This window comes from Myotis daubentonii, chromosome 1 (genome assembly GCF_963259705.1).
Source record: "Myotis daubentonii chromosome 1, mMyoDau2.1, whole genome shotgun sequence".
Taxonomy (NCBI): Eukaryota; Metazoa; Chordata; class Mammalia; order Chiroptera; family Vespertilionidae; genus Myotis; species Myotis daubentonii.
Genome location: NC_081840.1, coordinates 22,843,263 through 22,858,328, shown reverse-complemented (window position 1 = coordinate 22,858,328; position 15,066 = coordinate 22,843,263). Strand labels below are relative to the sequence as shown.

The 15,066-nt window shown below is 52.3% G+C and overlaps 1 protein-coding gene across 9 annotated transcripts in view; it reads right to left on the bottom strand.

Annotated features, from left to right (window-relative positions):
• Nucleotides 1-15,066, bottom strand: part of MIDEAS (mitotic deacetylase associated SANT domain protein) — a 66,564-nt gene that overhangs the window by 40,851 nt on the left and 10,647 nt on the right. For 3 of the 9 annotated variants that reach the window (XM_059690913.1, XM_059690924.1, XM_059690897.1), the window contains exon 1: nt 1,539-2,219. The exons of 1 other annotated variant lie outside the window; for it this stretch is intronic. The gene's annotated coding sequence lies outside the window, so the exon portion shown is untranslated. Of the gene's footprint in view, nt 1-1,022; nt 1,268-1,538; nt 2,263-15,066 lie in introns of those variants that run through there. 5 more of the 9 variants (XM_059690934.1, XM_059690966.1, XM_059690949.1 and 2 more) reach the window with 5 other exon arrangements.

The window sequence follows — 15,066 nt, the reverse complement described above, 5'->3', positions numbered from 1 at the left end:
TCCCCTCATCCTGAAACCGTCTAATACCTCCTGGAAATTTCCGGGGTGCATTTCTGACTCTAAAGGGGCATGTGCCACACCACCCCTGGGAGGTTCTGAGCAGGACAGGTGACCTCTTCCCCTCCGCCCGAGCCCAGAGGAGCGGCTTCTACTCAGAACTGCAGTTACCCACACCTCCAATCTCAACCCTGAAGCTGCAGGGACGAGGTGAGAGGCCAGACCTCCAGGCCCCTACCAGACCAGGCTCCCCCTGCTGGAGCAAGCCAGACCTCCCCTTCCCCCCGCCGCAATCCCCTGCACACACGTGCCACCAAGGCCTTCACAGTCATCCCAGCCAGCTCTCCACCCATCCCGCCGGCCCCAGAGCCGGGCACACAGGTCCCATGTGGGATGGTGGAAGCAGGAAGTAGCCGCCAGAGTTCTGACCAACAAAGTTTTAAATGGGGCTGGTAACTTCCCCTTTCATCCTTCTAGAGTAGCTCACTCTGGAGGTTGGGCTGGAATCCCCAGAGGCCTCCACTTTGAGTGGCAGGTATCTCCTCCAGGTCTGCTTTCCTGGGGGCTGAGGCTTGAAAGCCCCCAGGGAGACACCAGGCCCTCATCCAGAGTCCTGGGTTGGGGCTCTCAGACGGGCAACCTGGTGCACACGATTCTGTTTGTGTGAATAGGGGAGGCGATATGACGACCTCCAACAAGCTAGCCTTATGCAGGGGCCAGACAAAATCCAGGCTCCCGCGTTTGGCACAGGCACCACCAAACCAAGCACCCAGTGAAGCCCGGGGAGAGCTCCGCAGGCCTCAGCGCGCGGGCCGGCGGGGCGGTGAGAGGGATGACAGGTCTGAGGTGCACCCGCAGCGCCGGGGTCTGTGGGGGCCAGCCCGCCCGCCCTAAACACTCTAAATTAGGGCTCTACCCGTTTCCTGCCACCCCTGCACCTCTGTTCCCAAACTCCCAGCGCGGGCAGTTCCCATGTCCACTTTCCCGTGCACACTGGTAGGAGAAGGGGAAGAGGCCTCCCGCACCAAGTTCCTGCACTTAGCGAGCTCCTCTCCGCGCCTCTGGGGCCTGAGATCTGTCACGCAAGCCGGTCCCTGCAGACACCACGTTTCGCTTAGGCGGAGGAGGAGCAGCCGTGTTCCTCCGCCGCCGCCGCCAGCCTCGCGGATGGGGAGGGTTTTCCTGCCGGGGCCGCGCCCGGGTGGACCGGGGCCGCGCGCGAGTTGCGTAGCTGCACAAACACGGCGGCGAGTTGGCGCTGCACACGCAGCTGCGGAGAGGGGGGGGTCACGGAGGGGCGGGCTGCCGAGCAGCCAACGCATGTCCACACCCACGCATACCCACGCACACAGTTGCCCAGGCCGCAGAAGTTGACGCGCCGCGCCCCAAGCCCCGGCTCCCGGCCGCGCCTGCAGAGCTGCAGCCCGGGCGCCAAGCCGCCACCGCTTGCACGCAGCCGGGGGTACCTTGGCCGCCGCGCCAGGGCGGGCAGCGCCTCGCCTCGTGCAGGCCTGGGCCGCGGACCCGGCAGCCCCACTTACCTGCTCCTGCCCGAGCTCCGGCATCGGCTATCCCTTCTTGGCCACGGGCTGCCGCCTTCGGTCGCCTTTTAGACTCCAGCCGCCTGCACGCACTCCCCGATTTTAAAAACAAACAGGCGCCGCCGCCTCCCGCGGCGCTCGCAGGGCTTTCGCCAGCCCGCGCCTCCCGAGACTGGGAAGTTTGCTGGCAGGGCCCGGGAGGGACACGCGGGCTGTCACCCTTCGCTCTGGGCGCAGGAGCCTCGGCTCACCCCGCGCCGGTGTTGTCCGCCTCGCGATCGCTCTCCCTCCCTCCGTGTCACCCCCAGTCCTGCGATGCAGTGTCAGGATTGCACTGCTCTGACTCATCGGTTGAGCTCACAGCTTGAAAAAAAAAAAAAAAAAAAGAGCGAGGGCGAGAGGCAACAGCGAAGGAGGAGGACTCTGAGGTGCTACAAAGGATTGCACAACTCGGAGCTGGGAGCGCGGAGCCCCAGCGGCCGGACGGCGCGCGCGGCCGGCGGCGAGCAGGAACCAGCTCTACCACTTCATCAGCACAACAGTCTCTGGTCGGCCTCTCCACTAGCAGGCCCAGCGCCGCCCACTTCCTGCGACCAAATAAGGCCTGGGAAGGCGTCTTTAAACCTCCGGCGGCTGGCCCGGGCTGGGGATTTCCAGACCTCACCTCCACTCGAGTACGTCGCCGCCCTCCCCGGGCGCAGGCGGCGCCCCCCGATGGTTTTGCTGGAGCAGGCCACGCGGCTCGTTCCTTTCACACCAAGGTCAGGAGGAGACGGTGACGAAATGTTTGGAAACCCATCGGGCCTGCCAGGAAAGTGTGTGTGTGTGTGTGTGTGTGTGTGTGTGTGTGTGTGTGTGTGTGTGTGTGTGTGTGTGATGTTGGGGAGGACACAAGTCCCTTTCTTCCACAAAGAATTACTCTCTGGTTTTGGATCCGGTAAATCATGCACAATCCTCTCCAAGGCACTTCATTAACAGTCTTCCCAAGTTTCACTTTTGGCTCATCAGCATCCTAGTCGTGTAGAGTTTGTTGAGAAACCAGCCCCAGCCCCTATAAAAGACCCACCTCTCCATTACTGAGGTGATGAAAGCTGCTGGGTTTAATTCAAGCAACTGAGGCCAGGGTTCCGGCAGCTTTTCACTGCGTTCCCGCATTTCCTCTACCTTCCCCACTATCCCCCTGATGCCTGGCTGCTGAGCGGATTGGAAACATTTCTGCTACTCGGGAGGTTCTCTTGCTCTCCCCCCCAACCCCCATTCAGTGAGGCTCCAGGGCCAATAGAAAGTCCAGGGGAGGGAATCCTGTTTTTCCTGGTTCTTTCCATTTTTGTTCTTGTTTGTTTGTTTTCCAAGGAGATGGGTCAGAAGGAGATCTTCATTTGAAGGAATAAAACATGTTCTGGCAGCCACTTTTTCCCTGCGGCCAGACCTGACAAGCAGGTGCGTCCCTTGCTTTTTCTCAGGGAGAAGAGGAGGGACAGCAGAATGGGTTTCTCAGGCCCTCTGAGCCTGCAGGGCAAGGGCATGCCCCCAAGCTCCCCCCACCCCCAACTCCTTAGTGGGTGACACACCACTCAGGCCTTCTGCCTAAACCTCGAAAAACCCACACTTGCTCCCAAGGGGCATGGCCTTCCTGTCCTCGTCCTCCCTTTGCTGGCCTGAGCACCTGTGTGCAACCAGCTCACACCCCACCTAGGAGGAAAGGGGCTTAATTGCACCCTGATATGACAGGTAGGTCAAAGCAACGACAACTTACAACAGTCGTATCTGCAAAACAAAGATAATTATGCCAGGGAACTGGGCTAGATGAGCTACTGAAATGCCTTCCGATTTAAAAGTCATGATTCTGTGATTGTAAGAAGTGAATGGAGGAGCTGGGGGGACCATCTCCAAAAAGAAAAGCCCATGCTCTCAGATTTAACGTCTTCTGTGTCAGTATTGTTCACAGCGATTCTCAAAGCGCATCCCCCCCACACACTGCTTCACAGCCCTGAGTGTGAGAGCTTTGTCCCTCTCGTTCTATGGATGAGAACACTGAGGTTCAGAGAGGTTAAGTGACTTGCAGAAGATCACGGTACAAGCCAATTGTTTGTCGCCTCTCCGCTCTTATCTCCCCCCCGCCCCCCCAGAGAAAGGCAGTGAACAATTGAAGGGTCGGGTGCTCAGGTATGCAGGCCCCCAAGTAGAGACTAAACTCTCAAGCAGAGGCTCAGGGTAAAACCTTTTGTTTTTTTCCACTTGTCTCGTTTCTGCCTTCCCACGGACACCTCATGCAAGTGAGGAAAGCAAAAGCAAAACCACTTGGTCTCCAGTGCCCACTGCTGGCACTGCTGCCAGGTTCCCCTGCAGCTCTGTGGCCATCCTGACCTTCTTCTACAGCCTAGCCCAGGGGTGGGCAAACTTTTTGACTCGAGGGCCACAATGGGTTCTTAAACTGGACCGGAGGGCCGGAACAAAAGCATGGATGGAGTGTTTGTGTGAACTAATATAAATTCAAAGTAAACATCATTACATAAAAGGGTACGGTCTTTTTGTTTTGTTTTGTTTTATTCATTTCAAACGGGCCAGATCCGGCCCGTGGGCCGTAGTTTGCCCACGGCTGGCCTAGCCCCTACAGCTGGCCTCAGGCCTCGCCCCTTGAAGGAGCCCCTGAGAGCCAGTGCAGACCAGCCCAGGGATGTTCCCAACCAACCAGAATACCCAGCTGGGGAGCACATTCCTAGAAGAGCCTGCCACCACAGAGCCAGGACCCAGCCTCCGGGGAACAAGTGGGAGCCACTCCAAAGGACACTCCCCAGCCTAGTCCCGCCAGGACGTCCTCCCTGTCCCACGCTGGGCTGCTGCTGCTGACCAGGAAGCAGCACAGGAGGAGAGGTAGATGGCAGGATGCATGAGAAACAGAAGTCAGCGACCTGGAGGAGCTCTGCTCATGTTGGAGCAACTTATCCCTTCACCCCAACTAAACCCCCAAATTCAGGCCATCTCAGAAAGGAAGAGAGGAAGGAAAAGCTGTGTGTGTGTGTGTGTGTGTGTGTGTGTTGTGTGTTGTGTTGTGTGTTGTGGTGTGTGTGTGTGTGTGTTGTGTGTGTTGTGTGTGTGTGTGTGTGTGTGTGTGTGTGTGTGTGTGTGTAGGGGATGATGGCTCAAGACTGGCCCGGTGGCCCCTGCCTGGCAGGGGAAGCCTACCTCGCAAAGGCAGGCAGATGAGGAATTGTAAAGAAAGCTGCGGCTCTTCCGAGAAAGCCCTGGAGGTCAGTTTTGCTGCAGATATGACAGTGCAGAATCACTGACGTGTGAAGTGAAAGTTTTGGTTTTAGAAGCTCCAGCAAGCCCTTGCTACAGGCTTCTGGGGCAACCAATAAGGATGCCCTTTGGGGAAGGAAAAAAAGGGGCTTTTCTCCACCATCGACCTTCACAAACTGCGGAAAAGAGAAGCATACAGAGTTCCAACTCACAGGGAGTGTGTCTGCTGAGAAACACTCCAGGCAGCAAAGCGCCCTAGACAGGATTCCAAACTCTGGGTCCCGGCGAGGGTAGAATATGGCCTTAGAGAGGCTTCCTGGGGCTGCATCAGCTCTCTGGACTTTGCTCAGAGTGATCTGCCCTGAGTCACTGCCCTGAGTGGCCAGCACGAGTGTCCATTTCTGGGAGAGCCTGAGACCATGAAGCTTCCAATAGTGAATTTTGTGGTATGTGAATTATATCCCAATAAAGGTGGGGGGGAAGCTTTCAAGGAAGCCAGCTTCTCACCACCGCGCCCCCCCACCTCCATTAACTTTCTGCTGCTATCATTCGCTGTTTAAAAGAGGGTTTTCCTTCTCCCCCAATCCCTTGCTTGCCTTCCTGTTCTTTTTCCATTGTCCCTTCTCCGTCAGGACCTTTCCATTGAGGCCAGCACACATGGTGTGTACAAGTGAATAACCAACCTTTACCGGAGTGTGGGGGGTTGGGGGTACGAATACAATTGAGGAAATCACAAGCCCACAATGCTGGGACTGCCTTTGGGTCCTGCCTAACGAAAGCTAAAGTGCTGTGCGATCTTCGGAAGTCAGCCCGTGTGCTGTAACGTATTTATTACACAAATAACGAAAGAATGCCCACCTTCTAGGGCAGCGGTTCTCAACCTGTGGGTCGCGACCCCTTTGGCGGTTGAACGACCCTTTCACAGGGGTTGCCTAAGACCATCCTGCATATCACATATTTACACGATGATTCATAACAGTAGCAACATTACAGTGATGAAGTAGCAACGAAAATAATTTTATGGTTGGGTCACAACATGAGGAACGGTATTGAAAGGGCCAGAAGGTTGAGAACCACTGCTCTAGGGACTTGGGAGAATCACAGGACAAAACACTGCCTCATACTGCATCATGCTTTGTTCATATAAGACATTACAATTATTATTTTCTTTCTAAATCCCCTTTCCCCCAAACCAGCTTCTTCTCCCTCTCAAGAACCTAGTCCAGGCAAGATTTTTTTTTTCCTTCTATAAGACGGTAGGTCCACTCTATCAGCCTTAGGGCAACCCTCTCCTGGGCTCTGCCCAGAGAGACTCTTTCCAGCATCAATTCAGCGTCCCATCCTGGTGTCCCTCCAAGGCTTCTCTCCCAGTCCCTGCTTTTCATGTCCTTTCCACCAAGCTTTCCCACAGTGCTGCCTGCCCAGCCTGAACAGGGACAGCCCTTTGATGGCTGTGCCTTCTCTGTACCTCTTTTTGCCATGTCCTTTCTGAGTGAGCTGGAGCTCAAAACCACCCAGCCATTAAGTTAAGCAATTGTGTGCTGAGAAGTCCCAGAACGGTCTTTCACCCTTAAAAACCCAGGGGACCCTCCTCCTCAGTTCACATTCACTTCACCTGTTCCGGGGCAGGGCCATGCCTGCCACACCAGCCCACAACTGTCCACATCTCTTGGCCCTCCCACCTTCTCCCCCTGCCCCCCTCCTCTTGCAGGCTTGGGCCAGGTTCTGACTGCCTTTGTCAGGCCTGCGAGGGAGCTTCTGCAGATGTCCCCAGTTGCTGCTGTCACTCTGGGAGAGACGTCTGGCTGGGCACAGGGAGAAGGAGGACAAAACAGGTGTGGCTGCCAGGCAAGGCCACGAGGACAGAAACACCCTTTCTTCACAGAGCCCGAGCCGCAAGCTTCCCAAGGGCCTCCCTTCATTTCAGCACAGCTCCATGCCCCCCAGACCCAGACCCAGACCCAGACCCAGACCCAGACCCAGACCCAGACCCAGACCCAGACCCAGACCCAGACCCAGACCCAGAGACGCCTTCACTAGCTGTTCTCTGGAGCTCGGCTTCCCCACCTTGTGGCAGTGGGCCAAGAGGAGCAGAGCCCCTGAGATCCAATAGGACACGCTTTAAAGAATTTTAAAAAATTGATTTTGAGAGAGAGACGTCAATCTGTTGTTCCACTTATTTATGTATTAGTTGGTTGATTCTTATATGTGCCCTGACAGGGGGTTGAACCTGCAACCTTGGTGGGTGGGGATGACGCCCTAACTAACTGAGCTACCTGGCCAGAGCAAGCATTATTTTTCAATGAAAACAAATACTGATACATCATGTACTAGAATCCAAAATTCACATTCATGGGAGTGTCCAGATTAAAAGCACAAGCTGAGACCTGAGTCCAAACCTTGGCTCACACTAGCTTGATGACCTTGAACAAAGTACTTAACCACTTGGTTTTCTCATCTACAGATGGAATGAGAAGAGCTGAAGGCAGTAGGTGGCACATGTTCAGTCTTCTGTAAGTGCTGGCTATCGTTTTGTCTCACCTCCTAACTGCTCTCCTTGCTGCTAGTCTTGCACACTTACCATCCACACTGCCATCACCTACTGAAAAACTGCTCCCATCGCCTACTGAAAAACTCCCATCGCCTACTGAAAAAAAGCTGACAGTGGTAGCCAGCCTGTTAGGCATTTACACTTCCGGCACGATCCTGCTTTGCCGCACTTCCCAGCCGCAGGTCCACACAGCCAAACAGCCTCAAGTTCCCCAAGATGTCTGCATTTCCGTGCATGCGCCCCCTCCCGCCACCTTCATCCACAAGTTAAACACATGCCCTGGTCCCCCACTAGACTTGAGCTGAATAGCAGCTCCTCCGGGAAGCCTTGCTCGGTGCCGCCATGCAGAGGGAGGACACTAGAGTGTACGCTGCTGGAACCCTTTTGTATTTCTTCATCAGGCTGGTGCACCCTCCGCCAGCTGCTCAGGGCCCACAGCTGCCCCGTCTCAGAGTCTTTGCTGGGAGAGAACACTGCAGCCAGTGACTGGCTGGGGGAAAGGAGGGTGTGGAGGAAGAAGTGGATGGGTCCAAACGTTTAGCCCTCCTGCTTCAAGGTGGGATCAAGGTGGTGCAATCCATGTTCCAGGGCTCCCTGTGGGACCCAGCTTTAGCAGCTTATCCTTCCTCGCTTAGCTTCTTACCCAGCCCTCGTCTGCTGCCCTCACTCCCTTCCTCCTGACAGCACTTCCTAAATCAGCCTCAGGCACCCCAAACTGTCTCTGTTCCTAAGGATCAGAAAAGCCACTGCCTCCCCTAAACCCCCATGGCATCCTGTTGTTTATTTTTACTCCATCCCCTACACACTTTCCTACAGCTGCTTACTGTGCCATCTCTCTACTAGGATCGGCGCCTCTGAAGGGCACAGAGATCTTAGTGGCCTTGTGTCCCCAGTGCCTGCACAGTGCCTGCACACAGTGGGTGCTCAGTAAATGCTGGCTGATAAATACACGGATAAAATACTATATGCGAAAGTTTAAGGTAAGCAGTACAATTTAACATGTTATTTTTATTACTATTCCATTTCTTCCATTTTACATCTCCCCCCATTTTAACATCTCTGAAATCAGGATGCACCTTACAATTGATAGCACGTCATGGTTTAATAAGCAGCATTGTCCCTTTCATAGTTGTACATAAAATAATGGTGCAACTTATAATCACTGGCTTCTTAGGTTCCGTGTTGTATGGTATTTTTACTACTGTTGCTGCTGCTGCTACTACTACCTTGAAGCTTGATCTCCTGGGTTCTGGGCCTGCAGGTCCAAGTCCACGGAGCTGAGAGCCCCATGACTTGAGCTCAGTACTATTGCACAATCAAACTCTCATAAAATGACCTGTAATTTCCCGGGATCAGAAGGAGGGCTGTGTCCAGACACCTCTGGAAGCTCCTATGAAAGCAGGCCAATGTGATATGGAACAAGCTCTGAACTGGTAGTCAAAAGAGTAAAGTTCTAAGCCTAAGCCTGGTTCTTCTTCTAATTTTTTTGGATGACCTCGCGCAGGACCTATCAACACATTTACTGAGCGCCTACTAAATGCTTGGCGTGATGCCAGCCCATCGGATCCACCCAGCACCCTGAGAGGAAGCCATTATCCCCATTTCATAGATAAGGAGGCTAAGGTTCACAAAGTTTCAATACCTCTTCCAAGGTCATTCAGATGGAATGTGACTGCTGGACTCTCTCAGTCCTTCTCCCTGCTATTTGAGGGTACTTCTCTGGGCCTGTGTTCTCCAAGTAAGGAAGTCAAATAATGAGGGGTCACACATTGGAGGCTCACAAACCATTCTCACCTCCAGATATAGTTTATCCAACCTATATAATGTGTTTTATTTTAATTGACTTAAATGTATTGTCAAAATTTTTTAAAATCGGGAGGTTTAAGCTAAAAAAGCAGGATTTCTGGTTTGTCGTGAAAAATACTGTAACACTGGCAACACTGAGCCCACTCTGGGAGGTGGAGCTGAGTAGCAGTGCAAGGGGAGTAGCATTACGAAGGTAATAGCACTTCAATGGGAGTAGCACTATAATGGGACTCACACATCCTAATTTCCCCCCCAGATTCCCTCCCTTCCAAGGTCCCTGGCCTGTTGTTTATCATCTCACATGCGCTGTTTTCATACCCACGGCCAGCCTGTCATTGAGATTGCCCCTGTTCCCTACAGGCCTTTGTGTGGGTGACCACAGCCTGTGGCTCCTCCCAGAATCTCTCCAAGGAGGTCACTTGATGAACCTAATTTGGAACCACTCGGACAAGCCCCTGCCTTGCATATCTACCTCCCATCAGCCTTGGTCACGGAGCCCCCCAGTGTCTGTCCCTCACACGCCCTCCCACCCCAGGAGAGTTCCAGCCAGGGGAGGGATGAGTGGCTGAAGGTGGAAACCAGGCAGGTGTGCAGATGAGTGAGCCCAGGTGAGGACAGGCCCCACCCAGGGAAGGAGCAGTGAGGAAGGCAGGACTTTGTGTTTCCCAATATAGATGGAAGTGGGAAGGCTCCACGGTGACAGGAGATGAGCATGGTTTGACACACGAGGAAACACAACCAGTAAATCATTAGGAGGAAAAATTGTACAGTCTCAGCAGCAATTTAAGAAATGCACATTAGAACACCATTAAGGACCCATTATGGCCGGTGTCAGTAGAAAATAAATAAACAAGAAAACTGCTGTTGGCAGGGCCATCAGTAAACAGCTGCACATACATTGCTGTGCCACTGTAAACTTCGAGTCTTTCTGGAATGTGATTTGGCATTGCACCACAGGAGTTTAACACCTTGACCAGGTAATTATGGTTAGGGGACCAGATCCCATGAAAATAAACTAAAATTATTTCCTAAAAAGAATTTTTAGAAAAGATGCTCACAGCACTTGTTGAAATCCATTCAGATTATGGCGTGGCATGATAACAGAATTTTTTTAAAAAGGGACTGACACATGGCAACATTCTGATGAAACCATTTGATGAAATATTCGGTGACAAAGCCAGCACAGAGAAATAGTACACGTAAACTGAGAAACTATGTCAAAATGTCCACTGGCAGCCGGGAGGCATGGCTCAGTGGTTGAGTGTCAACCTATGAACCAGGTCATGGTTCAATTCCCGGTCAGGGCACATGCCTGGGTTGCAGGCTGGTTCCTCAGTGTGGGGCGTGCAGGAGGCAACCGATCAATGATTCTTTCTCATCATTGATGTTTCTCCTCTCTCTCTCTCTCTCTCTCTCTCTCTCTCTCTCCTCTCTCTTTTCCTCTCCTTCCGCTCTGAAATCAATAATAAAAATATTAAAAAACAAACTTCCACAGGCATATTAGCAGCAATCAGAAGAGAATTCTGAACAATGTAAATTGCTAAGGTAGAATGTTTATTCTGTTAAGTTGGTCAAGATGGTTTAAATAGCAATAACGATGATGACATTGATGATGTAAGGACCTCTGAATAGGATTTATTAATCATAAAAACGACAACCCAAGTCTCAGGGGACAGGAAAGCCCAGCGTCCTGACTTGACGAGGGAAGGAAGAAAAAAGGTAAATTGGGAGAGAAGGGGTTACAACAGTGGGCGGGGGGGAGGGGCCCCAGAGCTTCCCTTACCAGGGAGAGCACCTCTCATCAAAGAAACAAAAGTTACACACATTAAACAACACCATTTAACCTTCAACGTCTGGGTGCTAACTCTTACTGCCGTAAGTGTGCTCTCAATTTTACTAATACCCATTTCAGCAAGTCGGAGGTGACACAGGGCTCTTTGGGGGGCCGGCCTAGGAGCCCAACCACCATTTATAGCATTGTTTCTATGGAAATGTGTTTCAAGCTTCAAGAAATTGAGCTGCTGACAGCCCTGGGGCAAGCACGTGGTCTCTAAATTAGGGAACTGAGATGAGCAGTTATTGCTGGGTCCTGGGGTCAGGAAGACAGCTTGTTACTTAGATTCTGTGACAGTTAATTCACCATCAGCAGTGATCTCTCGTTGGAGTAGGTCTGAGATCACTGCAGAGGGTGGGCATGGGATCAGAGCGTCTAGGAATGAACAGGAGATTCAGGAAGCACATGGACATACATCCCCACCCCTTGCCTCCAAACATATAACACCAGCAGGCGTGTCGTGGAAAAACGTGAAACTGGCCTGCGTCCCCCTCGTGAGTATCCAGGCGTGCCCTGAACCCACGCGCTTTCCAATTTCTCTCTGGTCCTGGCAAACCTCCATCCATAAAGCCCTATTTCAGTCTGATCTTGGAACAACAACAACAGAAAAAACCCTCCAAATCTCTGACAGTTCTGCAATATGGCCTTGGAGATGTATGCTTGAAAAAACCAGGCACCAGCAGGGTCTGGCCATCTCTCCACATGGGCTCTGCTGCAGTGCTTCTGTTGTGCAGGCTACAACCTGCCCGGCCAGGCCTGCCCAGAGCTCTTGTTCTTGTGTCTCCACTCCTGTGCCGGTCACAGGGAAGGTATGATCATGGCCCCCCAAACAGACCTTCCACATGTCAAGAAAGTTCCCCACTGAGAAGAAAAGCTACACGCATAGACAGGCAAAGCCAAGGGGGAGTGGTGGGTGAGAAGGCTGTTCACTGGGCATCCAAGGCTCTGAAATGCCAGAGATACGAAAATGTGGTCAGAGAAGGATCAGCTGCTCAGTCACAAGGCCATACCTGCAGTTGGCAAGTCCCGGCAGAGCTCATGGCAAGCTGGGAGGCCGAGGGTCCTGCCTGCTTAGCCAACGCTAGACTGGGTGAGTGTGGGGGGCTTAATGAGGCTAGCACTAAAGGGCAACTCTAGATTTCAATACCTTAATGATTATGTGCAACCCTGGAAACACCCCAGACCAGTAACTGACTAGGCTCCACCTGGGTTAGGGAGGGCTGCAAAGCACCTCCTCCCTGCTCCTGTTTGAACTGCAGAAAAGAGAATCTGTTGCCTCCCCCTGTGGCTGGGGCCTGCAGGGGCCAGGCAGCCTCCAGGTGAGTGGGTGGCTCAGAGACTAGGCTCAATGTACACAGGCTCGCTGCTCTGGTTCCCTGGAAACTCAGGTGGGGAACCACTGTTCCGGGCTTTGAAGCCAGTTGGAAGTCGCCGGCACCAGGCAGAGTCCACACGGGGAGCCCCACAGTTACACAGTTAGTGGGCCTGTGAAGTCAGATCTCCAGTTATTAAATGACCCAAGTCAGCCAATCTGAATTCTCCAGCCCTGCAGTGCAGATGGTTAAACACAGCAGTTCTGTCTTCGTGGTAACAGACGAGAGGCTTGGAGTTTCTCCCCTGGCCTCCTTCCTACCCAGATCCAAAGTCTTTGATATGTTAAGGTCTTTTTTTAAGCATGTATACTATATATATTTCTAAGACGATTTCAAACACACAAATGCTCCATTCATAACCGATTCACCTAAATCCAGTACTTACTTTACGCCAATGTATATTACAGCCAATGTAATCAGTTTGTAGGCACTCATCAAATGTATGTGCAATTTTGCCTGCTAAATCTGAAGCCACTTTTCCACCAAAATTAACCCACATTTCCCCATGAGTTAATATAATTTTCATATTAATTTAACAGCGGCACAATATTCACTGTGTCTTGATATCATGAATTATACGCCATCTGGAACATTTGGGCTACTTACAGGTTTTTGCTATTTTAAACAATGTTGCTCTAGATATCTTTGTGCATATAGTTCCTTTCCTGTTTAGAGTTATTTCCTTACAATAAATTCCCAAGAGTAATACTAATAGGTAAAAGGAAATTAACATTTTTACAGTTTCACATTTCTACCTTTTAAAAATACATTGTTTTGTGTGAATTACCTGGATTATCTATTTTCCAAAGCAGTTTTCCTGATTACACCTCCCAATCCTACCAGTCAAGATCTCCTCTTAAATCCACTTTTCCCAGCTCCCCAGTGGGCTGGGCATCTGGAGTGCACACCCCATGATTGGATGGACATTGGAGGTAGCTCAGTTGATTTGCTGTGGAGGAATAATACTAATAAAGGAGGACAGAGAGATGTGGGTAGCAGGGAGAGGGCTGGGATGGGTAGGAGCAGGCTCTATGGAGGCAGAAACAAAGGCAGATCCCACATTTTGACCCTCCCAAAACAAACCAACACCTCCCTGGACATCAAACCCACCCCACCCCCAACTTCCCCGAGCTGGTCTTCCAGGGGCCAAGAACAAAGACACACTTCAAATTTCTAAAGGAAATTTGTGCTTCTAGGGTCTGAAAGCATACTTTGCAAATGACATAAGCCATGCACTCGTCAAGTAGGCCCAGGCACGCTGTGGCCTCAGCCCTAAAGGTGATTCCATTTTAAGAAAGAACATCTTTTAAGAAAGAAAGTCCTCCTCGTCAGCCTGGTGGGAAAGATGCTACTGCACAGCACTCTCTAAGTGGCATGCAGGCCCCAGATAACTATTCCGTAGGGCCCACTATGATGCATCAAACACACCACCTCCCAGGCTCCGTTCACAGGCCTGTGGAATTTTCAAGCAGGAAAGGACCACATACAGTCGACGCTTCTCATTTCATAGACAGACCAAAGCCCGAGGCCCTGCTTCGGGGCTCCCGCTGCGGTCTGCAATCACCGTCAAGAGGATCTCTTCCTCTTCCCCCTCCACAAGAAGAGCCACAGCCTGTCCTGACTGTCACCAGACCAAATAGGGCTTCTGTTTTAAAGAGCCCCAGACTCTCTCTCATGATCTGCTGATTCGTTTTCTCTAGTTCCTTCTCTGTGCAAAGCCAGCGGACAGCACCAGGCCTGGAAACTGAAGGGTCCACTAAGGGCAGCTGATACTTATCCTTTTTGAAGGGTTGGGGCCCGTGGGAAGGGAAGTCTCTGCCACCATTAAACCAGCACCTATCACAGATGCCTCTTGAGAGTCCTCAGGGTGAGGGGGACCCAGGCGCCAGGCTTTGTGTCCCCAAAGTCCCTTCCCACCCTCACCAGGGTTTCCTTGGCAGTGGCTCCACCAGTAAGTGTTAATTAAGACAGGCCATCATGCAGACGACCAGTTCACCAACCAAACGTCCACCTGACCCAGGCCAGGTCCTGGGCCTGCCCACTGCTCCCTCACATCCTCTCAGGCTGCCCATGGGGCACCTACTATGTGCCAGGAAGGAGAAGGCACACCTGCAGCTGATGCCAGCATCCTACCGTGAGGAAGTTCCGCCACAGAAATGCTAAGGTTGGGGCTCAGGAAGGCCGCAGGAAGCAGGTGACTTCTGGCAGGAGGAAAAGGGCAGGGAGGGCATTCCAGGCAGAGCAAACAATGCACACAGCACAGAGCAGCTTTCTTCCAAGCCCACTGAGGAGCAGAGAGGACACGCATGGGTGCTAGGGAAGGGCGAGTGGCAGGAGAGAAGGTGGGAAGGTGGGCTGGGGCTCCCACAAGCCCCATTCTGAGGAATGTGAGGTTTCTCCTGCAGAACTTGGGCAGGTCTCAAAGGTTTTTAATAGTGATGGGATCAAAGCTGTGTTTGAGTGAAGGAACTCGGGTCTCTCAAGACTCCTTTTCTGCCTCAATGCTGCTTTTAATGCGATCTCATTTCAGCCAGACAGAAATGGGCAAGTCAGTGTAAACTGTACCAGAGCCAGCACCGGCTGGGAACAGCCCTGCTCCATCCCTCCTAGGGGCCAACTTGATCCCATATTGGTGACCAAGCCTCAGCCTCAGGAATCACCTCCAGTCTGGTTGCGAGAATCCAGCCCCAGACACACCCAGCTCCGCGGAGGCAGCAGCTT